Here is a 24,741-nt window from a genome sequence, read left to right on the forward strand (position 1 = left end):
GGAGCAGAGACTCCCGGCGCACCCAGTGCTGTTTGCTTACCTCTATTCATTTAATAAATTGTAAACTTTGATTGTAATCCTATTTGGGACTTAGTCATTTATTACAACAGACAACCTTGTAAAATGCAGACAACCAGAATCCTTACAACAATTAAGTGGAAATCACGGTGTAAGAAACATTACCACCTCAAAGAGTAAAAGCCTCAAAAGAAATGTGACTTGTAACAGGCCAGCAGCTGTGTGTTTTCGGTGAAGCACCAGGTAGAGTATAAACCTGGATTGCACAGTTAATGGGGAAACGGGAGGGTCCTGGTCCTTGGGAGGGAAAAAAAAAAGTATATAAACTGTGTATGGAATCGGTAGGTGCCCTCCTGCTTGCGGGACACCCGCCATTGTAATCTCAAATACAAATGCTACTGTACTGAGATCCTCTCCTGAGCCTATGTTATTTCCCAAAGATTGATTCGCGGTTTTAAGGTTTCAGGGATAGGGCCCTAGGGTTGGGTTTCAGGGTAAGCGTTCTCAGGGTTTATGTTTAGGATTTTAAGGTTTTTAGTTTTAGGGTTGGAGTTTTAACGGTTAGGATTTTAGGGATTTGAGGGTTAGGGTTTTAAGGGTTTCAGGGTTAGCGTGTCAGGGTTTTGGAGTTTTTTGGGTTGTAGTGTTGATAGTTTTTTTAGGGTTAGGTTCTTAGGGTTTTATTTTTGGTCAGTTATTTACGGTTAGGGTTTTAAGATCTTATTATTATTATTTTTTTTTTTTCAGGTTAGGTTCTCCTGGGTTAGGGTTTTGAGCATCTTAATATTTTGGGTTGGGTTTGGGATTTGAGCGTCTTAATTTTGTGGGCTTGGGCGCTGTGAGCTCCTTAAGTGTTTGGGTTAGGGCTTTTAGGCATAGGTCTTCAGGGGTTTAGTTTGGGTTAGGTCTGTAGGGGTTTCGAGGATTTTTAGGGTTAGGGCTTGCGGCTTCTTTGTGTAAGGGCGGTAAGGGCTAGGGTTCCAGGGAGTGCTGTTAAATGGAGTTCTCGACAACTCGGCCTCTGATTGGCCGTGCCGGCTGTGCAGGGAATGCTGGTAGGTGTAGTTTTCCGTCACAAGGCTTCCGGTAGGCCGCGTTGATTGCCCAGAGCATGCCGGGAAATGTAGTTCTGGGACTCCGGACTTCCGGGAGGCCATGTTGAGCGCCCAGAGCATACCGGGAAATGCAGTTCTCGGGGACTAGGGCTGGGGCTAGGGTTAGAGTTTAGGGTGAGGGTTGGGGTTAGGGTTAGGGGTTAGGGTTAGGGCTAGTGAATGCTGGTTCTCTGTGTTTGCAGATGACGGTGAGCGTGTTTAAACTAATTCCAGTTGAAGAAGTTTCAGTTACTTGCTTGGTGACGTTATCCGTTCAACATTAAAAGCTGCAGCAAAAGCAAAAGGGGAGTTTTGCTTCTAGAAACACCACAGGTCTCTTGTCTGCTCTCGGAATGTTTTTGAGATAAACCAGATCTTAAAAAAAAAGGAAAAAAAAAAAACACAGCTGCTTCTTTTGCTCTCTTCCTACTTCCTTGCGCTTTGCCCCTCCCCTTTCCCAGGTGATTGGGTTTGGGTGCTGGGCGGGGCTGAATGCTATATGAGCCCCAGGCATGCTAGCAGAGAGCTCCTTCTGCTTGGGCTGCTCTTTGGGGTAAGTGCTTTGGTTTTCCTTCAGTCAGTTGCAGGGTTCTCTAGGCAGACTGGAGCCTATGGATTTCTGGATTTTAAGTGCTTGGAATTCACTCAGTAGCGGGATGTTTAGTAGGGGCTGCTGGCTCACTGTTTTTTTGGGATGGTGGGATACTCTTCTGTTTTTGAGCTATATTTTAATCTCTAGATGTATAAACCCACTTGTGTAACTCTCCAGAGGACTAAAACCAGCTTGATTGAATGCTACATATGGCTTGGCAGCGTAGATGCAGCATTACCAAGAGACTGAGCAGAGTTGTATCAGAGTCACCTCTTTCATCTGCAAAGGGTAAGTTTGATTACCCCTGCCGAGGCTTGTGTGTGTGCATGTCTTTTTGGCATTTGTGGAGCTCGGTTGTTTTTCTTTGTGTGTGTGCATGTTCTTTTTTTTTTATTTTTTGAGGGTCAAACAGTGTGTTTGCTGAGTGTGGTTAGAATGAGGAGGTGGGGAGCTGCTCAGGACTGGAAGGTTTGGTTTCTAGGAGTATGCGGCATCCTTCCTGTGCGACGTGACTAATTGTTGGGCTGGAACGTTCCAGCTTTCGTGTGTCTTAAGCAATGTAGCTTGTGTAGTGTGTGTTGTGTGGCCTGGGCAGAGTTTGCTGTGGTGCAGTGGGCGAAGAATCTCAGTTAGAGCTGGTGAGCAGCTGAAGTACCAGAGCTGGGAAGAGAGGGGTCTTGGAGCAGGTACGCTGTGGCTGTGAGGTGCCTCAGAGTGTGCTTTTCTGTCTTTTGTTTTGTTTTGTTTTGTTTTGTTGTTTTTTTTGCAGGTGCTTTGTGCGGTCGTGGACAGGAAAGGGAAATCCTCGTGTCGCGGAGCAGTGAGGGAGGGTGAGTGTTGTCAGCCTGGTCATCCCTTACCTGAAGCGAAGGGAAGACACTCAGGTGTTTCCCTCAGAGGGTCCGAGGTGAGTCTGTCTGGGATAGAGGAGCAGCGTGGCAGGTGGGCGCTTGCAAGCACAGTGGTTCTTTTGTCCTTTTGTGTTCCCCGGTGGTGTGGATGATGCTGGCCGCTCCTTTCAAGCTTGGACCTAATTTGCAGGTCCAGAGGCAAGTGGAGTGCTGTTTTGAAAGGATAAAAGTAAAGCTGGGGTCGCTTATGTTGTTGAGGGATGGGTGCTACTGCTGGCAGCTGAATGTTTATCTTCTGCCTGTGTTTTTCTTTTGTTCAGGCTGAAATGCAGTGTGCAGTGCAGGATGTGTCAACCAGCTGCCTCTGCAGTGACTCTGGTGCGTGATGAGCAGAGGTAGCTGTTAATTTTGGGGGTGTGGTTGTCACTGAAGTTATTTTCCTACATCCAATAGCGTAAAATTCCAGTTTGCCTTTTAGAGGTGCTATAAGTGGGTAAAGAGAAGAGATGGAAGCATGTGCCACGTGGGGCAGGCAAGCGGCTGAGGTACAGGAGGGGATGAGAGTATGTGATTTTTTTCCTGGGGGTGGAATGGAATTGATTGTTTTGGTGTATAGTCTGTTTTGCTCCTAGATCTTTCATTCATTGTAAATAAAAGTTTGAGCCAGTTCCAGTTAGGAATGTTCTAGTTACGACCCAGCAAGTATTGTCCTTTTAATGTTAAAAAAAAGTGCGGCAAAAGCATGGGTGCAGATCTGTTTCAGGTCTTGTGCATCATATTCGGTTGGAGATCGCGTCTGTTTCCATCCTCACTCTTGCAGAAGTCATCTGGGCCGCATCAGGAGCTCTTGCTTGGGAATTGATTTCCTAAGTGTCTTCTTAGGGGGTTTTCAGTCCCCATCCTTCTGGTCTCTTGTCTTGAAGGCAGGCTTTTTAGGCCTCCGTCATCCCAGTTCTGGCAGTTGCTTCCAGTTGCATGTTGTGACATTTGAGTCTCTCCTGGGGTCTGGTGCAGAGCACCTGTTCTGACGTGCTGTTGCTGTAGGGCTTTCTTTTTGGGGGTCACTTTTTCTTGTGCCTTGTGTTGTGTGTTTTGTTTGTAGTGTTTGTGGCGTGCCTGTGTGTGTGTACGTGTTTGGTCTGGAGCTGTCCTGCCTGGCAGTTAGTGATGACAGGTAACGTGGCAGTGCATGGGTGTACTAATACATTGTCTGGACTGTTTTGGTAAAGATATCCAGTCTGCCTCTGGGCACGTACTGAAGGGCAGCTGGCACAGTCCTCTCTGTGGTGTTTGGCAGACTGGAGGGGGGAGAGTTGAGCTGCTTGCGAGCAACTGCTCGCATAGCACTTGAACGGTGTGCTTGAGGAGGTCTGTCAAATCTTGAAAGCTTACAGATATGGGGTTTTGAATTTTTTATTTTTATTTCTTTCCCGTCCCCAGTAGAGCGTAAACCTTTGGAGGAAGCTGTCACAGGAAAGAGCTCCTTCTGGAACTGTTCAGCACTCGGGAGGCAACTGGGTGACTGGCTTGATCTACTTCTGAGGTGCTGAGGCAAGGAGGCTGCTGTTTTGAAACGATAGTATTGTAAATGGGGTCCCTTTTGTGTTGTTGAGGGATGGGTGCTAATGCTGGCAGCTGAATGATTGATTCTCTTGTGCCTGTTTTCATTTGTTAAAGCTGAAACACAGTGTACGACACGGGACTTGACGACCAGAGCTGCTTTTGGCAAGGTGAGTGATGAACAGATATAGAAGGTAATTTAGGGGTGCAGTTGTCACTGCAGTTACTGAACTACACAAAGTACAGTAAAAATCCTGTTTATATTTCAGGGGTGTTGTAGCTGGCCTAAGAGAGCAGATGGAAGCATCTGCCTCGAGGGGAGGGGAGGGCAGGGCACGGAGGTAAGGCAGCAGATGAGAGTAACTGTCCCAGCTGTGCTGTGGCTTTGGATGCTGCTTCAGCCTATGCTTTTCTATTTGTTTCACATTTGTCTCACACAGGCTGAGTGGGGCCAAGCTGCACTCTGAAGAGCAGCACGAGAAGGGCGGGCTGGTTGTGAGCTGGATCGGAGCAGAACTGCCAAGTAGCACGAGGTGAGTGCGAAGGGTATCCATCTTGCTTTACAGGTGCCATGGCAGGCTCTCTAGAGAAGTGGTTGAGGATTGGAGAAGAGGTTGCAGATGATCAAGGAGCGACACGTGCAGGGATGGCTTGAAAAGGGTATGGCTGCTTTCTCTTCTGTTTATCAGGTGTCCCAGGCAATGTGGGCTGTGGTGTTAGTCTTTAGAATCGGAACAAAGCAGGTGCTGAAATGCTGCGTCTGTTTGTTTTTTTGCGTTGGGGTTGCACCTTGGTGAGTGTAGGGATGGGTTTTAAGTGGGTGCAGCGGAGGGCCTGGCCCCAGTGTCCTGTAGTGTGTTTTGACCCATCAGCATAGCCTTTTGGTTCTCAGGTAGTGTCGCGTTAAAGGGGTGTAGCTGATTAACCGTTACGGGCCCGGTTGGATTCAGAGTACTGAACCAGTCGGACATTCACCAAAACTGGGGGTCCGTTCGGACATTCACCAAAAACGTAATAACCGCCTGGGGGTCCGCTCAGACATTCACCAAAAACGTATTAACCACCTGGGGGTCCGTTCAGACATTCACCAACAATGCATTAACCGTCTGGGGGTCTGGTTAGATTCAGAACACTGAACTATCACGGATAACCACCCTCACCCTAGTTGCATTAATGAGAGCTATCACAATGCAATCAAGTATGGTTTATTACAGCAACAGGTAATCAGGTTCTTTTGGATTGCCGGTGATAGTGACTATCTGCAAAAGCAAGCTAGTATGCATGAAATACACAGGTGTTATAGGTGTTACAGGTGTTATACAGGTGTTACAGGTGCGCAGCCTAGAAATAAACGCGTTAAAAGGATCAAAGACTCTATAGAGATTTATAAGCAAATATTCAGATCTCACCCAAAGGCGTCCCAATGGGGGGGCAAGAGAGGCTCAGCCCGTCGACTGATCCCAGGAGTCAGGAGGTCCTAAGGATGTTGTATGTCCTCGGGATGGTATCTCCCCTGACGATGGTATCTTCCCTAACATCCCCTCTCTCTTGGGCCAATTTATATTATTTTCTATCTTTTAGGTGGAGCTTGAGTGGCTCTAGTCAAGCATATCTTAGTTATGATTGGTGTAAAGTTTTCCCGTCTCCGTTTAAAGTAATAGGCTCCGAGAAATTCAGAGCGCATGCTCAGTGAGGGGTGGTCGCACCTTGGAGGCGGGTAGCTTTTGGGATGGAGGTGTGTTTTGGTATTATAATGATATTATAATGAGCAAAAAGTACACTAGGGTACAGCATTTGTCAAAACATGACAGGTCTTTGGCTTAGGGTGGCAAAAAGTGCAGCTTTGTGCACAAGAACAATCGAGGCCCCACCTGATTACAGAGCCTAGCCGTGGTGTCTCCACTCCACTCTACGCTCCGTGGTGTTCCTTAGAGCTAGCACACCAAGTTTCCCCAGCGCGATAGCATCTAAGGTTGGGAGCCTAGGGAATGCTCAGATAATGCAGTTATGCCCTACCCTGAAAGCCTCTTCAATGCTGTACCTTTTCCTTAAAAGTATGAATGTTAGTTTTATTTTCCTAGTTACTTCAGGCATTTACACCACAGGTAGCTTACTGAAGTAAGTGATTTTTCCTGCAAGTGGAATGGATTTTTTTTTTTTTTTTTTGGTGTGCAATCAGTTCTGTGTTGCCTTCAGGGGGCAGTGGCGACCTGGTTCAGGAACGGCACGGCGACCAACCCCAGGCCGCTCGGTCCATCGGCTCGCAGACACCAATGTGGTGGATGGCAAATGGCATTTATTGTCGAGTCACATGGGCTTATATACCCGAGGCCCATAGCGTCACTTCCGCTTGCTTACATCACAGACCACACGCTACTGTCCATCAAGGGAGGGGCTCCACCTTTCCGTACATCGTGACATCTTCCGGCCGCCAGACCCTAACTACCCACATTTCCCCCCTCCCTATGCACAACCAAATTAGCTAAAATATAACAATCTTAAGATGTAGACATCATAACTTAACTAAAAAACATAAGGCACAATAACCAGGAGAAAACTAAGAGGTAACTGGTAACGCTGAGTAAATGCACTCTTAAAGTAGTTGTTGGTGTTCTACCAACATAATGTTAACTTTCTCTAACCAACTTTTAACAAACAACACAAGCATATTTAGTATACAAGGTCCAAAGATAAGATCACACAAACGCATTGTAGCCCCCCACCCACGGAGGCCGCTTCGCTGGTGTCTGGATTCTGCCAGTGTGGAACTCTCAGGCTTAGACAGGACGCTTGCTGACTTATTGTCTTCTCATGTCGCCGGGGTATACAGATTACGGGGGTGCCCGATGATCCGTTCCTGTGAACAGAAACTCAGTTTTCATTAGTTTTGTTCTGAAGTTGGGGCGTCGGCTGTTTGGAGCTTCTCTGGCTGCACGAGTTGCCATACCTTCGTGGGCCCTCAGGCCCTGGACTTGCGCCTGGGGGGTGATCACTGTTGGGTCCGTACCCATTAGCCGCTGCAGGCTAGAGCCATGCAGTGTGTGATCCGTCCCAGTTACTTGGGCCAGTTGTCTCATACAGTTGTCCCCCCATTCTCGTTTAAAAATGATCATCCCACCCCCGTCAAAGATCAGTCTACAAGTTTGTGTTATATCAAACGGGAGCATGTCGTCTCCCCTGAAAACACCATCTATGAGGGTGGAGACCATTGCAGAATGAAGCCCTTTATCCACAATGGCTTTAACAATCGCTTGTACATCCTTAGGGTTTGTTGGTGAGTGAACCCTCTGCCCCCCGTCTGTCACCCAGACCAGGAACGCTAGCATGGCCGATAGAGCCAAGATGGTGCACGCAATCTTAATTTTCCTCCAATCTGTGAGAGGAATTTCTCTGCCTCGCGGTGCAGCTTTATTTCGGATGGGGATATTTTGGCTATCTGTCCCCATTTCCTCCTCCGAATTTGAATCGGTATGTGATCCGGAGTCAGAGCTTGACTGACTGCTCACCTCCGAGTTCCGGTACCCTCCCATCGAGTTCCGGCCCCGCCCCCCACCCCTGCGGGCGGGCCGCTCTCTGCCTCGTGGCTCGCCCCGCCGCCATCTCAGCGAGGCGTTTGCGCCACAGGAGCGTTTTCTCGGATGGCCGTTCCGATCGGCTCTCTGCCCCTCTCTCACGCTTCTACCTCCTCCCTGGTCGTCCCCGCAACCGTTCTCTTTCTCGCATTTCCACGTGTTAGTAAAACCTAACATTTCATCCCCGTTCCTGCCGGAGGCTTCTTCACCCAACTCTTCGTCTTCTAGTTCAGCACCGTACTGGGGCGCACATGGCCGTGGTCTCTCCCAGATTTCCCCAGGCTCTGGTTCCCCACCGGCACACCTGGCTTCCTCAGCCGAGCCACCCCACAGCTTCCACAACTTTGATACGACCTTCACAAGGGTTTCCATCTTCCTTGTTGGTCCGGGAGCGTCCTCCCCGCCGGGCTGGTCCCGCCGCTCCGGCCGCCATTCACCCGAATCCAGTTTTCCCGGGTTTCGGCACCACTTGTTGCCTTCAGGGGGCAGTGGCGACCTGGTTCAGGAACGGCATGGCGACCAACCCCAGGCCGCTCGGTCCATCGGCTCACAGACACCAATGTGGTGGATGGCAAATGGCATTTATTGTCGAGTCACATGGGCTTATATACCCGAGGCCCATAGCGTCACTTCCGCTTGCTTACATCACAGACCACACGCTACTGTCCATCAAGGGAGGGGCTCCACCTTTCCGTACATTGCGACATCTTCCGGCCGCCAGACCCTAACTACCCACAGTCCTGCTCCTAGATTTTTCTTTTTATGTAAATAAAAGATCGAGCTAATTCCAGATGGAAAAAAAAATCAGTTACTTTCTTGGTCAGTTTGTCCTTTTAATATTCAAAGCTGCAGCAAAAGCATGGGGATTTTTGTTTCTAGAAACACCCTAGCTCTCCTGTCTGCACTCTGCATGCTGTTGAGCTAAGCCATATAAATGAATAAAGAAACCACAGCTACTGCTCCTTTCTGATTTTTTTTTTTTTTTTTTTTTGTGCTTTCCCCCTTGCACTTTCCCAGGTGATTGGCTTCAGGTTCCAGGTGGGACCTAGTGGTAACTGAGTTGCAGGTATTCCATGACAGAGCTCATTCTGCCTGGGCTGCTTTTTGGGGTAAGCGCTTTGTTTTTCCTTCAGTCAGTTGCAGGGTTCTTTAGGTGGGTCAGAGTCTATGGACTGATGCGTTTTCCAGTAGAAACCGGTACGCATATCTTTTTGAGTTGGTAACTGGTAGGATCTGTCACTGTAAAGCAATCTAGTAGTAGGTGCCTGTATTGCACGCAGCTCTTCCTCAGGTGAGTAGTTGTTATGGCAGTTTTACGGATGGTATGGTGATGTTACTTTGTGTGTTTGCTTTGTGGTTCTGGGTCCCTTCTGATTTTTGCCGAATTACGGGGCTTTCTGTGAGTCTTTGCCTGTATGTCAAATATTATCAAAGTTACAACCTTGCTGTTAAAGTGATGGAGCAGGGTTTAGTTGAAATGTATCATGGAAGCTCCCTGTGTGAGCATGTGTCTGAAAATGGCAGTAGTGGGCACGTAAGGGGTAGTCTGTTTCAAGTTTAGGGACAGTTTGTTATATTTCTGGAGCTTTTGCCTGTGTGTTTTCTGTCTGTCGAGTCTTTAGACCATAAAGCCTTCTAGGCTTTATGTCCTTGAATTTACGTATTAGAAGTACGTTTATGAGGGGTTGCCAGGTACGTTGTTTTTGGGAAACCGTGGGGTATGGTTCCTTGAGTGCATAAGTGCAGTAGTGCCAAGAGAGTGAGCAGGGCCACCTTCTTCATCTCTGCAGAATAAGTCTGTTCGGGCACACTTCTCAGGTAAATGTACTGAGCAGATGAGGTAAAGGAGCTGGGAACAGAGAGGTATTGCACCGTAGCATGTTGCATCAGTAGTAGTCAGCGTTGCGGAGGAGGTGGGTGTCGGGGCTGGCATGCTTGTGAATTCTGGTTCTCTCTATTTGCAAGTGATGATGAACCTGTTTGACGTAATTCCATTTGAAAAAGTTCCAGTTACTGGCCTGGTCGTGTCGTCCTTTCAATGTTAAAAGCTGCAGCAAAAGCATGGGGATTGTTGCTTCTAGAAACACCACAGGTCACCTGTCTGCTCTCTGCATGTTTTTCAAGTAAAGCAGATCTTAAAAAAAAACAAAAAAAAAACAAACCAAAACAAACAAACAAACAAACAAAGAAAATAATAAAAAACAGCTGCTGCTGCTGCTCCTGCTTTCTTTCTACTTCCTTGTGCTTTGCCCCTCCCCTTTTCCAGGTGATTGGGTTTGGGTGCTGGGCGGGGCTGAATGCTATATGAGCCCCAGGCATGCTATCAGAGAGCTCCTTCTGCCTGGGCTGCTCCTTGGGGTAAGTGCTTTGTTTTTCCTTTAGTCAGTTGCAGGGTTCTCTAGGCAGGCTGGAGTTTATAGATTTCTAGAATTTTTAAGTGCTTGGAATTCACTTAGGAGAGGGATGTTTAATAGAGGTTTCTGGCTCACTGTTTTTTGGGATGGTGGGATACTCTTCTGTTTTTGAGCTATATTTTAATCTCTAAATGTATAAACCAGCAGTAGGTAAACATTAGGAGGAACCGGTCAAAGGTAACAGCGCTTTCTGGAACCGTCAAGTTCTTGTTCGGCAACGTAGTGACTGGTTTGATCTACTTCACAGATGGAGAGGCAAGTGGACTGCTCTCTTTGAAATAATAAAATTGAAAACATAAAGTTTGTCAAAGATGGCAGTGCATGTTTGCAGTCTGTTTATTGCTTTTGCCAGTGGTAGATAACATTTATAAGGAATCGGTGAAAGGAAAGAGCGCCTTCTGGAACTGTGAAGCTCTGTGTTGGCAACTCGGTGACTGGCTGGACCTACTGTCCATCTCCAGAGGGAAGCGGACTGCTATTTTGAAATTAAAAAATACTAATAAAAAAAAAAATAAAAATATGGTGCTGCTCTATGGCGCCCGGAGGACTGCCACTCTGCATGGCAGTTAAAAAGAATGTGGTTTGGAGATGGAGAGCCACAGAGATGAAGCAGCTGGGAAGAGAGACACAAGTATTGCAGTAGGTAGGCTGTGGTTATGAGGTGCCTCAGGATGTGCTTTTTTTCTTGTTTCCGCCCTTCCCTCGTGCAGCCTTGGAGAGATGAAGTCCCCATGGTGTGGAGTGGTGCAAAAAGGTAAGAGGGTTGTCGGCCCGGTCAGTTTCCTTCACCAATGCTAAGGCAAGTCTTTGAAGAGAAACAGCCTGGTTGCTTGTGCTGCCCCCTGTTGAGCTAAGCCAGACCAAAAACAGGGCTGCTGTTCCTCCTGCTCTCTTTGCCTCTTCTCATCTTGCAGAGGAATGGTCCAGCAATTCGGGTTAATAGGGGACAAGAGAACAAAGGGGTTTCAGAATAACTGCTAACTGTTATGACTATTGCATGGGGCACTATGCAAGTCTCTGACATCCAGCCAAGATGGACAAAGGAGAAGGACAAGGGAAAAGCCTGGGAGGAAGACTATGAGCCTTCAGTACGAGAGACCCGCAGAGGGACCACCAGAGACTGATAACACATGCGCCAGTGGGCGGGTTCGGATTCCAGGAACTAGTTATAATAACCCTGCCTTTTCTAGACGTAGTAATGAATATGTATTAGCCCAGGAGCATAAAACCCAGCCGCCTGCTGTGACTTGTGTGCGTCTCGGTGGAGCAGAGACTCCCGGCGCACCCAGTGCTGTTTGCTTACCTCTATTCATTTAATAAATTGTAAACTTTGATTGTAATCCTATTTGGGACTTAGTCATTTATTACAACAGACAACCTTGTAAAATGCAGACAACCAGAATCCTTACAACAATTAAGTGGAAATCACGGTGTAAGAAACATTACCACCTCAAAGAGTAAAAGCCTCAAAAGAAATGTGACTTGTAACAGGCCAGCAGCTGTGTGTTTTCGGTGAAGCACCAGGTAGAGTATAAACCTGGATTGCACAGTTAATGGGGAAACGGGAGGGTCCTGGTCCTTGGGAGGGAAAAAAAAAAGTATATAAACTGTGTATGGAATCGGTAGGTGCCCTCCTGCTTGCGGGACACCCGCCATTGTAATCTCAAATACAAATGCTACTGTACTGAGATCCTCTCCTGAGCCTATGTTATTTCCCAAAGATTGATTCGCGGTTTTAAGGTTTCAGGGATAGGGCCCTAGGGTTGGGTTTCAGGGTAAGCGTTCTCAGGGTTTATGTTTAGGATTTTAAGGTTTTTAGTTTTAGGGTTGGAGTTTTAACGGTTAGGATTTTAGGGATTTGAGGGTTAGGGTTTTAAGGGTTTCAGGGTTAGCGTGTCAGGGTTTTGGAGTTTTTTGGGTTGTAGTGTTGATAGTTTTTTTAGGGTTAGGTTCTTAGGGTTTTATTTTTGGTCAGTTATTTACGGTTAGGGTTTTAAGATCTTATTATTATTATTTTTTTTTTTTCAGGTTAGGTTCTCCTGGGTTAGGGTTTTGAGCATCTTAATATTTTGGGTTGGGTTTGGGATTTGAGCGTCTTAATTTTGTGGGCTTGGGCGCTGTGAGCTCCTTAAGTGTTTGGGTTAGGGCTTTTAGGCATAGGTCTTCAGGGGTTTAGTTTGGGTTAGGTCTGTAGGGGTTTCGAGGATTTTTAGGGTTAGGGCTTGCGGCTTCTTTGTGTAAGGGCGGTAAGGGCTAGGGTTCCAGGGAGTGCTGTTAAATGGAGTTCTCGACAACTCGGCCTCTGATTGGCCGTGCCGGCTGTGCAGGGAATGCTGGTAGGTGTAGTTTTCCGTCACAAGGCTTCCGGTAGGCCGCGTTGATTGCCCAGAGCATGCCGGGAAATGTAGTTCTGGGACTCCGGACTTCCGGGAGGCCATGTTGAGCGCCCAGAGCATACCGGGAAATGCAGTTCTCGGGGACTAGGGCTGGGGCTAGGGTTAGAGTTTAGGGTGAGGGTTGGGGTTAGGGTTAGGGGTTAGGGTTAGGGCTAGTGAATGCTGGTTCTCTGTGTTTGCAGATGACGGTGAGCGTGTTTAAACTAATTCCAGTTGAAGAAGTTTCAGTTACTTGCTTGGTGACGTTATCCGTTCAACATTAAAAGCTGCAGCAAAAGCAAAAGGGGAGTTTTGCTTCTAGAAACACCACAGGTCTCTTGTCTGCTCTCGGAATGTTTTTGAGATAAACCAGATCTTAAAAAAAAAGGAAAAAAAAAAAACACAGCTGCTTCTTTTGCTCTCTTCCTACTTCCTTGCGCTTTGCCCCTCCCCTTTCCCAGGTGATTGGGTTTGGGTGCTGGGCGGGGCTGAATGCTATATGAGCCCCAGGCATGCTAGCAGAGAGCTCCTTCTGCTTGGGCTGCTCTTTGGGGTAAGTGCTTTGGTTTTCCTTCAGTCAGTTGCAGGGTTCTCTAGGCAGACTGGAGCCTATGGATTTCTGGATTTTAAGTGCTTGGAATTCACTCAGTAGCGGGATGTTTAGTAGGGGCTGCTGGCTCACTGTTTTTTTGGGATGGTGGGATACTCTTCTGTTTTTGAGCTATATTTTAATCTCTAGATGTATAAACCCACTTGTGTAACTCTCCAGAGGACTAAAACCAGCTTGATTGAATGCTACATATGGCTTGGCAGCGTAGATGCAGCATTACCAAGAGACTGAGCAGAGTTGTATCAGAGTCACCTCTTTCATCTGCAAAGGGTAAGTTTGATTACCCCTGCCGAGGCTTGTGTGTGTGCATGTCTTTTTGGCATTTGTGGAGCTCGGTTGTTTTTCTTTGTGTGTGTGCATGTTCTTTTTTTTTTATTTTTTGAGGGTCAAACAGTGTGTTTGCTGAGTGTGGTTAGAATGAGGAGGTGGGGAGCTGCTCAGGACTGGAAGGTTTGGTTTCTAGGAGTATGCGGCATCCTTCCTGTGCGACGTGACTAATTGTTGGGCTGGAACGTTCCAGCTTTCGTGTGTCTTAAGCAATGTAGCTTGTGTAGTGTGTGTTGTGTGGCCTGGGCAGAGTTTGCTGTGGTGCAGTGGGCGAAGAATCTCAGTTAGAGCTGGTGAGCAGCTGAAGTACCAGAGCTGGGAAGAGAGGGGTCTTGGAGCAGGTACGCTGTGGCTGTGAGGTGCCTCAGAGTGTGCTTTTCTGTCTTTTGTTTTGTTTTGTTTTGTTTTGTTGTTTTTTTTGCAGGTGCTTTGTGCGGTCGTGGACAGGAAAGGGAAATCCTCGTGTCGCGGAGCAGTGAGGGAGGGTGAGTGTTGTCAGCCTGGTCATCCCTTACCTGAAGCGAAGGGAAGACACTCAGGTGTTTCCCTCAGAGGGTCCGAGGTGAGTCTGTCTGGGATAGAGGAGCAGCGTGGCAGGTGGGCGCTTGCAAGCACAGTGGTTCTTTTGTCCTTTTGTGTTCCCCGGTGGTGTGGATGATGCTGGCCGCTCCTTTCAAGCTTGGACCTAATTTGCAGGTCCAGAGGCAAGTGGAGTGCTGTTTTGAAAGGATAAAAGTAAAGCTGGGGTCGCTTATGTTGTTGAGGGATGGGTGCTACTGCTGGCAGCTGAATGTTTATCTTCTGCCTGTGTTTTTCTTTTGTTCAGGCTGAAATGCAGTGTGCAGTGCAGGATGTGTCAACCAGCTGCCTCTGCAGTGACTCTGGTGCGTGATGAGCAGAGGTAGCTGTTAATTTTGGGGGTGTGGTTGTCACTGAAGTTATTTTCCTACATCCAATAGCGTAAAATTCCAGTTTGCCTTTTAGAGGTGCTATAAGTGGGTAAAGAGAAGAGATGGAAGCATGTGCCACGTGGGGCAGGCAAGCGGCTGAGGTACAGGAGGGGATGAGAGTATGTGATTTTTTTCCTGGGGGTGGAATGGAATTGATTGTTTTGGTGTATAGTCTGTTTTGCTCCTAGATCTTTCATTCATTGTAAATAAAAGTTTGAGCCAGTTCCAGTTAGGAATGTTCTAGTTACGACCCAGCAAGTATTGTCCTTTTAATGTTAAAAAAAAGTGCGGCAAAAGCATGGGTGCAGATCTGTTTCAGGTCTTGTGCATCATATTCGGTTGGAGATCGCGTCTGTTTCCATCCTCACTCTTGCAGAAGTCATCTGGGCCGCATCAGGAGCTCTTGCTTGGGAATTGATTTCCTAAGTGTCTTCTTAGGGGGTTTTCAGTCCCCATCCTTCTGGTCTCTTGTCTTGAAGGCAGGCTTTTTAGGCCTCCGTCATCCCAGTTCTGGCAGTTGCTTCCAGTTGCATGTTGTGACATTTGAGTCTCTCCTGGGGTCTGGTGCAGAGCACCTGTTCTGACGTGCTGTTGCTGTAGGGCTTTCTTTTTGGGGGTCACTTTTTCTTGTGCCTTGTGTTGTGTGTTTTGTTTGTAGTGTTTGTGGCGTGCCTGTGTGTGTGTACGTGTTTGGTCTGGAGCTGTCCTGCCTGGCAGTTAGTGATGACAGGTAACGTGGCAGTGCATGGGTGTACTAATACATTGTCTGGACTGTTTTGGTAAAGATATCCAGTCTGCCTCTGGGCACGTACTGAAGGGCAGCTGGCACAGTCCTCTCTGTGGTGTTTGGCAGACTGGAGGGGGGAGAGTTGAGCTGCTTGCGAGCAACTGCTCGCATAGCACTTGAACGGTGTGCTTGAGGAGGTCTGTCAAATCTTGAAAGCTTACAGATATGGGGTTTTGAATTTTTTATTTTTATTTCTTTCCCGTCCCCAGTAGAGCGTAAACCTTTGGAGGAAGCTGTCACAGGAAAGAGCTCCTTCTGGAACTGTTCAGCACTCGGGAGGCAACTGGGTGACTGGCTTGATCTACTTCTGAGGTGCTGAGGCAAGGAGGCTGCTGTTTTGAAACGATAGTATTGTAAATGGGGTCCCTTTTGTGTTGTTGAGGGATGGGTGCTAATGCTGGCAGCTGAATGATTGATTCTCTTGTGCCTGTTTTCATTTGTTAAAGCTGAAACACAGTGTACGACACGGGACTTGACGACCAGAGCTGCTTTTGGCAAGGTGAGTGATGAACAGATATAGAAGGTAATTTAGGGGTGCAGTTGTCACTGCAGTTACTGAACTACACAAAGTACAGTAAAAATCCTGTTTATATTTCAGGGGTGTTGTAGCTGGCCTAAGAGAGCAGATGGAAGCATCTGCCTCGAGGGGAGGGGAGGGCAGGGCACGGAGGTAAGGCAGCAGATGAGAGTAACTGTCCCAGCTGTGCTGTGGCTTTGGATGCTGCTTCAGCCTATGCTTTTCTATTTGTTTCACATTTGTCTCACACAGGCTGAGTGGGGCCAAGCTGCACTCTGAAGAGCAGCACGAGAAGGGCGGGCTGGTTGTGAGCTGGATCGGAGCAGAACTGCCAAGTAGCACGAGGTGAGTGCGAAGGGTATCCATCTTGCTTTACAGGTGCCATGGCAGGCTCTCTAGAGAAGTGGTTGAGGATTGGAGAAGAGGTTGCAGATGATCAAGGAGCGACACGTGCAGGGATGGCTTGAAAAGGGTATGGCTGCTTTCTCTTCTGTTTATCAGGTGTCCCAGGCAATGTGGGCTGTGGTGTTAGTCTTTAGAATCGGAACAAAGCAGGTGCTGAAATGCTGCGTCTGTTTGTTTTTTTGCGTTGGGGTTGCACCTTGGTGAGTGTAGGGATGGGTTTTAAGTGGGTGCAGCGGAGGGCCTGGCCCCAGTGTCCTGTAGTGTGTTTTGACCCATCAGCATAGCCTTTTGGTTCTCAGGTAGTGTCGCGTTAAAGGGGTGTAGCTGATTAACCGTTACGGGCCCGGTTGGATTCAGAGTACTGAACCAGTCGGACATTCACCAAAACTGGGGGTCCGTTCGGACATTCACCAAAAACGTAATAACCGCCTGGGGGTCCGCTCAGACATTCACCAAAAACGTATTAACCACCTGGGGGTCTGTTCAGACATTCACCAACAATGCATTAACCGTCTGGGGGTCTGGTTAGATTCAGAACACTGAACTATCACGGATAACCACCCTCACCCTAGTTGCATTAATGAGAGCTATCACAATGCAATCAAGTATGGTTTATTACAGCAACAGGTAATCAGGTTCTTTTTGGATTGCCGGTGATAGTGACTATCTGCAAAAGCAAGCTAGTATGCATGAAATACACAGGTGTTATAGGTGTTACAGGTGTTATACAGGTGTTACAGGTGCGCAGCCTAGAAATAAACGCGTTAAAAGGATCAAAGACTCTATAGAGATTTATAAGCAAATATTCAGATCTCACCCAAAGGCGTCCCAATGGGGGGGCAAGAGAGGCTCAGCCCGTCGACTGATCCCAGGAGTCAGGAGGTCCTAAGGATGTTGTATGTCCTCGGGATGGTATCTCCCCTGACGATGGTATCTTCCCTAACATCCCCTCTCTCTTGGGCCAATTTATATTATTTTCTATCTTTTAGGTGGAGCTTGAGTGGCTCTAGTCAAGCATATCTTAGTTATGATTGGTGTAAAGTTTTCCCGTCTCCGTTTAAAGTAATAGGCTCCGAGAAATTCAGAGCGCATGCTCAGTGAGGGGTGGTCGCACCTTGGAGGCGGGTAGCTTTTGGGATGGAGGTGTGTTTTGGTATTATAATGATATTATAATGAGCAAAAAGTACACTAGGGTACAGCATTTGTCAAAACATGACAGGTCTTTGGCTTAGGGTGGCAAAAAGTGCAGCTTTGTGCACAAGAACAATCGAGGCCCCACCTGATTACAGAGCCTAGCCGTGGTGTCTCCACTCCACTCTACGCTCCGTGGTGTTCCTTAGAGCTAGCACACCAAGTTTCCCCAGCGCGATAGCATCTAAGGTTGGGAGCCTAGGGAATGCTCAGATAATGCAGTTATGCCCTACCCTGAAAGCCTCTTCAATGCTGTACCTTTTCCTTAAAAGTATGAATGTTAGTTTTATTTTCCTAGTTACTTCAGGCATTTACACCACAGGTAGCTTACTGAAGTAAGTGATTTTTCCTGCAAGTGGAATGGATTTTTTTTTTTTTTTTTTTTGGTGTGCAATCAGTTCTGTGTTGCCTTCAGGGGGCAGTGGCGACCTGGTTCAGGAACGGCACGGCGACCAACCCCAGGCCGCTCGGTCCATCGGCTCGCAGACACCAATGTGGTGGATGGCAAATGGCATTTATTGTCGAGTCACATGGGCTTATATACCCGAGGCCCATAGCGTCACTTCCGCTTGCTTACATCACAGACCACACGCTACTGTCCATCAAGGGAGGGGCTCCACCTTTCCGTACATCGTGACATCTTCCGGCCGCCAGACCCTAACTACCCACATTTCCCCCCTCCCTATGCACAACCAAATTAGCTAAAATATAACAATCTTAAGATGTAGACATCATAACTTAACTAAAAAACATAAGGCACAATAACCAGGAGAAAACTAAGAGGTAACTGGTAACGCTGAGTAAATGCACTCTTAAAGTAGTTGTTGGTGTTCTACCAACATAATGTTAACTTTCTCTAACCAACTTTTAACAAACAACACAAGCATATTTAGTATACAAGGTCCAAAGATAAGATCACACAAACGCATTGTAGCCCCCCACCCACGGAGGCCGCTTCGCTGGTGTCTGGATTCTGCCAGTGTGGAACTCTCAGGCTTAGACAGGACGCTTGCTGACTTATTGTCTTCTCATGTCGCCGGGGTATACAGATTACGGGGGTGCCCGATGATCCGTTCCTGTGAACAGAAACTCAGTTTTCATTAGTTTTGTTCTGAAGTTGGGGCGTCGGCTGTTTGGAGCTTCTCTGGCTGCACGAGTTGCCATACCTTCGTGGGCCCTCAGGCCCTGGACTTGCGCCTGGGGGGTGATCACTGTTGGGTCCGTACCCATTAGCCGCTGCAGGCTAGAGCCATGCAGTGTGTGATCCGTCCCAGTTACTTGGGCCAGTTGTCTCATACAGTTGTCCCCCCATTCTCGTTTAAAAATGATCATCCCACCCCCGTCAAAGATCAGTCTACAAGTTTGTGTTATATCAAACGGGAGCATGTCGTCTCCCCTGAAAACACCATCTATGAGGGTGGAGACCATTGCAGAATGAAGCCCTTTATCCACAATGGCTTTAACAATCGCTTGTACATCCTTAGGGTTTGTTGGTGAGTGAACCCTCTGCCCCCCGTCTGTCACCCAGACCAGGAACGCTAGCATGGCCGATAGAGCCAAGATGGTGCACGCAATCTTAATTTTCCTCCAATCTGTGAGAGGAATTTCTCTGCCTCGCGGTGCAGCTTTATTTCGGATGGGGATATTTTGGCTATCTGTCCCCATTTCCTCCTCCGAATTTGAATCGGTATGTGATCCGGAGTCAGAGCTTGACTGACTGCTCACCTCCGAGTTCCGGTACCCTCCCATCGAGTTCCGGCCCCGCCCCCCACCCCTGCGGGCGGGCCGCTCTCTGCCTCGTGGCTCGCCCCGCCGCCATCTCAGCGAGGCGTTTGCGCCACAGGAGCGTTTTCTCGGATGGCCGTTCCGATCGGCTCTCTGCCCCTCTCTCACGCTTCTACCTCCTCCCTGGTCGTCCCCGCAACCGTTCTCTTTCTCGCATTTCCACGTGTTAGTAAAACCTAACATTTCATCCCCGTTCCTGCCGGAGGCTTCTTCACCCAACTCTTCGTCTTCTAGTTCAGCACCGTACTGGGGCGCACATGGCCGTGGTCTCTCCCAGATTTCCCCAGGCTCTGGTTCCCCACCGGCACACCTGGCTTCCTCAGCCGAGCCACCCCACAGCTTCCACAACTTTGATACGACCTTCACAAGGGTTTCCATCTTCCTTGTTGGTCCGGGAGCGTCCTCCCCGCCGGGCTGGTCCCGCCGCTCCGGCCGCCATTCACCCGAATCCAGTTTTCCCGGGTTTCGGCACCACTTGTTGCCTTCAGGGGGCAGTGGCGACCTGGTTCAGGAACGGCATGGCGACCAACCCCAGGCCGCTCGGTCCATCGGCTCACAGACACCAATGTGGTGGATGGCAAATGGCATTTATTGTCGAGTCACATGGGCTTATATACCCGAGGCCCATAGCGTCACTTCCGCTTGCTTACATCACAGACCACACGCTACTGTCCATCAAGGGAGGGGCTCCACCTTTCCGTACATTGCGACATCTTCCGGCCGCCAGACCCTAACTACCCACAGTCCTGCTCCTAGATTTTTCTTTTTATGTAAATAAAAGATCGAGCTAATTCCAGATGGAAAAAAAAATCAGTTACTTTCTTGGTCAGTTTGTCCTTTTAATATTCAAAGCTGCAGCAAAAGCATGGGGATTTTTGTTTCTAGAAACACCCTAGCTCTCCTGTCTGCACTCTGCATGCTGTTGAGCTAAGCCATATAAATGAATAAAGAAACCACAGCTACTGCTCCTTTCTGATTTTTTTTTTTTTTTTTTTTTTGTGCTTTCCCCCTTGCACTTTCCCAGGTGATTGGCTTCAGGTTCCAGGTGGGACCTAGTGGTAACTGAGTTGCAGGTATTCCATGACAGAGCTCATTCTGCCTGGGCTGCTTTTTGGGGTAAGCGCTTTGTTTTTCCTTCAGTCAGTTGCAGGGTTCTTTAGGTGGGTCAGAGTCTATGGACTGATGCGTTTTCCAGTAGAAACCGGTACGCATATCTTTTTGAGTTGGTAACTGGTAGGATCTGTCACTGTAAAGCAATCTAGTAGTAGGTGCCTGTATTGCACGCAGCTCTTCCTCAGGTGAGTAGTTGTTATGGCAGTTTTACGGATGGTATGGTGATGTTACTTTGTGTGTTTGCTTTGTGGTTCTGGGTCCCTTCTGATTTTTGCCGAATTACGGGGCTTTCTGTGAGTCTTTGCCTGTATGTCAAATATTATCAAAGTTACAACCTTGCTGTTAAAGTGATGGAGCAGGGTTTAGTTGAAATGTATCATGGAAGCTCCCTGTGTGAGCATGTGTCTGAAAATGGCAGTAGTGGGCACGTAAGGGGTAGTCTGTTTCAAGTTTAGGGACAGTTTGTTATATTTCTGGAGCTTTTGCCTGTGTGTTTTCTGTCTGTCGAGTCTTTAGACCATAAAGCCTTCTAGGCTTTATGTCCTTGAATTTACGTATTAGAAGTACGTTTATGAGGGGTTGCCAGGTACGTTGTTTTTGGGAAACCGTGGGGTATGGTTCCTTGAGTGCATAAGTGCAGTAGTGCCAAGAGAGTGAGCAGGGCCACCTTCTTCATCTCTGCAGAATAAGTCTGTTCGGGCACACTTCTCAGGTAAATGTAGTGAGCAGATGAGGTAAAGGAGCTGGGAACAGAGAGGTATTGCACCGTAGCATGTTGCATCAGTAGTAGTCAGCGTTGCGGAGGAGGTGGGTGTCGGGGCTGGCATGCTTGTGAATTCTGGTTCTCTCTATTTGCAAGTGATGATGAACCTGTTTGACGTAATTCCATTTGAAAAAGTTCCAGTTACTGGCCTGGTCGTGTCGTCCTTTCAATGTTAAAAGCTGCAGCAAAAGCATGGGGATTGTTGCTTCTAGAAACACCACAGGTCACCTGTCTGCTCTCTGCATGTTTTTCAAGTAAAGCAGATCTTAAAAAAAAACAAAAAAAAAACAAAACAAAACAAACAAACAAACAAACAAAGAAAATAATAAAAAACAGCTGCTGCTGCTGCTCCTGCTTTCTTTCTACTTCCTTGTGCTTTGCCCCTCCCCTTTTCCAGGTGATTGGGTTTGGGTGCTGGGCGGGGCTGAATGCTATATGAGCCCCAGGCATGCTATCAGAGAGCTCCTTCTGCCTGGGCTGCTCCTTGGGGTAAGTGCTTTGTTTTTCCTTTAGTCAGTTGCAGGGTTCTCTAGGCAGGCTGGAGTTTATAGATTTCTAGAATTTTTAAGTGCTTGGAATTCACTTAGGAGAGGGATGTTTAATAGAGGTTTCTGGCTCACTGTTTTTTGGGATGGTGGGATACTCTTCTGTTTTTGAGCTATATTTTAATCTCTAAATGTATAAACCAGCAGTAGGTAAACATTAGGAGGAACCGGTCAAAGGTAACAGCGCTTTCTGGAACCGTCAAGTTCTTGTTCGGCAACGTAGTGACTGGTTTGATCTACTTCACAGATGGAGAGGCAAGTGGACTGCTCTCTTTGAAATAATAAAATTGAAAACATAAAGTTTGTCAAAGATGGCAGTGCATGTTTGCAGTCTGTTTATTGCTTTTGCCAGTGGTAGATAACATTTATAAGGAATCGGTGAAAGGAAAGAGCGCCTTCTGGAACTGTGAAGCTCTGTGTTGGCAACTCGGTGACTGGCTGGACCTACTGTCCATCTCCAGAGGGAAGCGGACTGCTATTTTGAAATTAAAAAATACTAATAAAAAAAAAAATAAAAATATGGTGCTGCTCTATGGCGCCCGGAGGACTGCCACTCTGCATGGCAGTTAAAAAGAATGTGGTTTGGAGATGGAGAGCCACAGAGATGAAGCAGCTGGGAAGAGAGACACAAGTATTGCAGTAGGTAGGCTGTGGTTATGAGGTGCCTCAGGATGTGCTTTTTTTCTTGTTTCCGCCCTTCCCTCGTGCAGCCTTGGAGAGATGAAGTCCCCATGGTGTGGAGTGGTGCAAAAAGGTAAGAGGGTTGTCGGCCCGGTCAGTTTCCTTCACCAATGCTAAGGCAAGTCTTTGAAGAGAAACAGCCTGGTTGCTTGTGCTGCCCCCTGTTGAACTAAGCCAGACCAAAAACAGGGCTGCTGTTCCTCCTGCTCTCTTTGCCTCTTCTCATCTTGCAGAGGAATGGTCCAGCAATTCGGGTTAATAGGGGACAAGAGAACAAAGGGGTTTCAGAATAACTGCTAACTGTTATGACTATTGCATGGGGCACTATGCAAGTCTCTGACATCCAGCCAAGATGGACAAAGGAGAAGGACAAGGGAAAAGCCTGGGAGGAAGACTATGAGCCTTCAGTACGAGAGACCCGCAGAGGGACCACCAGAGACTGATAACACATGCGCCAGTGGGCGGGTTCGGATTCCAGGAACTAGTTATAATAACCCTGCCTTTTCTAGAAGTAGTAATGAATATGTATTAGCCCAGGAGCATAAAACCCAGCCGCCTGCTGTGACTTGTGTGCGTCTCGGTGGAGCAGAGACTCCCGGCGCACCCAGTGCTGTTTGCTTACCTCTATTCATTTAATAAATTGTAAACTTTGATTGTAATCCTATTTGGGACTTAGTCATTTATTACAACAGACAACCTTGTAAAATGCAGACAACCAGAATCCTTACAACAATTAAGTGGAAATCACGGTGTAAGAAACATTACCACCTCAAAGAGTAAAAGCCTCAAAAGAAATGTGACTTGTAACAGGCCAGCAGCTGTGTGTTTTCGGTGAAGCACCAGGTAGAGTATAAACCTGGATTGCACAGTTAATGGGGAAACGGGAGGGTCCTGGTCCTTGGGAGGGAAAAAAAAAAGTATATAAACTGTGTATGGAATCGGTAGGTGCCCTCCTGCTTGCGGGACACCCGCCATTGTAATCTCAAATACAAATGCTACTGTACTGAGATCCTCTCCTGAGCCTATGTTATTTCCCAAAGATTGATTCGCGGTTTTAAGGTTTCAGGGATAGGGCCCTAGGGTTGGGTTTCAGGGTAAGCGTTCTCAGGGTTTATGTTTAGGATTTTAAGGTTTTTTGTAATACACAATAAATGTTTGTTCATTGTCTTTTGTAAAAACAAGGAGTTCTGTTTGAGGAATGGGAGTTGTGAAAACTCCATGCTGAAGTAAGGAGCTGTATAATGCTTAGCTAGACACTATGAAAATTCCTTTGCTTAATGTAACAAAAAAGAGAACCCTCTCCCCTTCTCTCCTTCTGCATCTCAGTAGCCTCTTTTGTTCAAAAAACACTGCTGCAAAGTTCATGTAACCATCTCCTGATAAGTTGTTAAACTAGTGTATCAACACCCTGCCTCCCTGTCTCACGCTGGGCCAACATGACCAAATAAAGAAAGAAGTTGAACCACAACGCCGAGGAAGACTACGGCCTTCATCTTCACGACCACCAGAGGGACAGAGACGACCCCCTAGCAACAGTGCGCGCAGTCGCAGAACATACCCGGACGTGCTGCGTAATCCTGAAATCACCAAGATATAAAAAGGGACCCTGGGGGGGGTGAGGTGCGCGCCGTTGGCGGAGCCGAGACTCCCCGGCCGCCCAGCGCTGTTTTGCTTGCTGTTGCTTACTCAATAAATTCCTTTCTATTATTAATGCAATGCTCTCTGAAAATTAATTAAGGGGGCAACTTATAACAAATTTGGTGCCGTGACTCGGATGAAGGCAATCTGATTGAAAGACCTTCGGAGGGGGCGCCCTGCTGATTTCAGCGGCCTTCGCTAGGACTACTTTCATTCAAATCCTTCACCGACGAACCCTAAATTCGGCAGCAAGCAAATAAAGCCGGCAACCCCTAGTAATCTTTGTGCACGAAGACCGAACGAAGACTCAGGAGTGAGTAAGTATAGGCCGGTGATCCGTTCGGTTGGGGTTGGGTATCCTGGAGCGTAGCGTTGTGAGACGTCCAATTGCGGACGAAGCGAGTGCGGACCCCTCGGTAGTGCGGTTCCCACATCCCGCGAGGGACTGGGCCACGAAAAGGGGGAAGCGATTTGTGTGTGTGTGTGTGTGTGAAGGCGCTCCAGAAGATGGGACAGAAGAAGAGTAAGCCTTCTGGTCCCATGGGCAGGGTAACGTCTGATGTTAGGTTACCCTGGGATTAATGATTAAAAATTGGCAGGATTCCCCTTTTAGGCGGGGAAGCAATAAAGTAAAAATGATACATTATTGTGTTGAAGTTTGGGGTGGTAAACAGATTCGAGGAGACCACCTTTACTGGCCTGTATTTGGGTCCTTTGAAGATTGGGTTTGCCAGGCCCTAAATATTTATGTAAACTCAAAGGAACCTTTTAGTTTGGAAGAAAGTGAATATGGACATTTGTGGATCAGCTTGGAAACTCAAGCCGATTTATATCCTCTAAAAGAAAAAGGAGGGGATGGGAGGCAGAAGAAAAACCGAGAATTAGAGATCCCAGCCCCACTGTCTCCCTATATTTCACCACCACCACCTGCAGCCCCTCCGACTCCCGGGCTT

General features: G+C 47.6%; 2 long non-coding RNA genes across 2 annotated transcripts; both read left to right on the forward strand.

The window, feature by feature from the left end:
- The first annotated feature begins 1,215 nt into the window (after positions 1-1,215).
- On the forward strand, positions 1,216-10,199 carry LOC140003316 (uncharacterized). The gene is made up of 8 exons (XR_011811755.1): positions 1,216-1,665; positions 1,852-1,992; positions 2,474-2,534; positions 2,876-2,933; positions 3,996-4,106; positions 4,233-4,285; positions 4,682-4,775; positions 8,705-10,199. It is a non-coding gene; the product is annotated as an uncharacterized lncRNA (long non-coding RNA).
- A 2,380-nt stretch (positions 10,200-12,579) lies between these two features.
- On the forward strand, positions 12,580-20,939 carry LOC140003291 (uncharacterized). The gene is made up of 8 exons (XR_011811659.1): positions 12,580-13,029; positions 13,216-13,356; positions 13,838-13,898; positions 14,240-14,297; positions 15,360-15,470; positions 15,597-15,649; positions 16,046-16,139; positions 20,073-20,939. It is a non-coding gene; the product is annotated as an uncharacterized lncRNA (long non-coding RNA).
- Positions 20,940-24,741: the final 3,802 nt, after the last annotated feature.

This window comes from Anas platyrhynchos, chromosome 10, assembly GCF_047663525.1.
Source record: "Anas platyrhynchos isolate ZD024472 breed Pekin duck chromosome 10, IASCAAS_PekinDuck_T2T, whole genome shotgun sequence".
Classification (NCBI taxonomy): Eukaryota; Metazoa; Chordata; class Aves; order Anseriformes; family Anatidae; genus Anas; species Anas platyrhynchos.